General features: G+C 59.9%; 1 protein-coding gene across 1 annotated transcript in view; it reads right to left on the reverse strand.

Moving 5' to 3' along the window:
- Positions 1-671, reverse strand: part of LINGO2 (leucine rich repeat and Ig domain containing 2) — a 1,254,362-nt gene extending 1,253,691 nt beyond the window's left edge. The window contains exon 1 of the mRNA XM_011958015.1: positions 593-671. The gene's annotated coding sequence lies outside the window, so the exon portion shown is untranslated. The remainder of the gene's footprint in view (positions 1-592) is intronic.
- Between the last annotated feature and the right edge of the window lie 981 nt (positions 672-1,652).

Here is a 1,652-nt window from a genome sequence, read left to right on the forward strand (position 1 = left end):
CACCCTCTCCGCGGCGCCCACTGGGAGCCTCTAGCGGAGGCGAAGGGAACCGCAGGCGACCTGCGGCGCCCAGGTTCAGACGCCGGTTGCAGGGAGCCGGCCAGGCGGGAGCGTGAGCTTCGCGCGCCCCCGAGTCTGCCGGCCAGGTGCCGCCACCTCTCCCACCTGCCCACCTGCGCCAGGCTCACCTGCTACCTCGTCCTAGCTGCGTTCACCGGTGCCCACAGCTCTCTATGGCAATCAGGGGGTGGGTCTGCGGTGCTAATAATAAAAATTTAAAAAACTCTCTGGTAAAAAAATGAAAACCCAAAACCCAAATCCACGCTGTATATCAACCTCGACAGAGAACCCAGCCGGAAATAGATTTCCAATAGGTTTCAGAAAGTGTAAGGACAGGACACTCCTCCGGCTTCCTGCCTCCCAGCTGGGCAGCGCAGCACCGGCTACTCCCGGACTTCCCAGCGCGGGTCTGCGATCGCTTGGCGACGCCAGGAGAGATCCTCCTAACTTGACTTAACCCCCACCCCATCCCCAACATCTATTTTAAGTTATTGTCTCTGGCAATTCAAGCAGCAGCTTTGCTGCCTCTTACCTTGAGGCGCTGTTAATTCTCCTTCGTGTCCTTAAAATCCCAAGCCAAGGATGCGACGCACACAAGTCCAGGGGCTTTTCCTGGACTTCCCCCGCCTCAGCTCTGCCGGCTCCTCCTTTCCAAGGGATCAGGAGGGGATGTCGGTTCAAAAGCCCTCACCATAGAGGCGCCTCCAAGCCTTCGTGCCAGTGGAAACGGAGACCGAGACCACCTTCCCGGCACCCGGAAGCCTCCCAGCCCCTCCTCGGCCAACTTGGTCGCCTATTCAGTTTTCTTCCGTAACCCCACAGACACGTCAGTCAATTCCCTGGCATCAGGCACGATATTCTTAGTTGCGGCCGCTCCTCTCGCTTTCTCTCGATAATGGCCCTCCCCCTTTTCTCCCCTTAATTTGGAAAATTTTCTACTCTCTGCCCGAATTAGGTGGGGATGAGGCGTAGAGGTGAAATAAGAGCCACTCTAAGGCACAGCTTCAGAACGCCGTCTCCCTGGGCTGCTGCAGCGCGAAGGTGTCTACGCCGGGGAAACTTTGAGGGGAGGCAGCGCCGGTGCGGGGCTGGGCGGGCGGCGGGCGGAGGCGCCAGGTGAAGAGGCTTTGAGGAGGCTGCTGCAAAGAGGGACGCAGGACGGGCGGCTGGGGCTCGGCGGCCCGGCTCAGAGCTCGGGCTGCGCACACACACAGGCGCGCACAACCGCGCGCGCGCAGCTACACACGCACGCCCAGCCCTGCGCCCGCGGCCCCCGGCCACTGGCTAGCGAAAAGTCGGGAGACGTGAGGAGGGGTAGGGGTTCCAGGGATGTTGATGACAGGAAGAGTCAATCAATCCTCACTAGTTAGCAGATTGCCAGCAGGCAGTTCCTCGCTGCACGCGCTTAAGTCCTTTGAGCCACCTCTGCGTTCTCTGCCCTGTCTGGTATTTCTACTCCGTAGCTCTTTTCTAGAGGCCAGTTACATCCCCTCGGCACCCAGCGAGAGGTCACTAGACTAAAGATTAGCCCTGTTCCCATCGCCACCCTCCAGGGGCCACCTCCGCCCCTTCTGTAGTGGAGAATTGAGGTG

This window comes from Colobus angolensis, unplaced genomic scaffold, assembly GCF_000951035.1.
Source record: "Colobus angolensis palliatus isolate OR3802 unplaced genomic scaffold, Cang.pa_1.0 Scaffold455, whole genome shotgun sequence".
NCBI classification, from domain to species: domain Eukaryota; kingdom Metazoa; phylum Chordata; class Mammalia; order Primates; family Cercopithecidae; genus Colobus; species Colobus angolensis.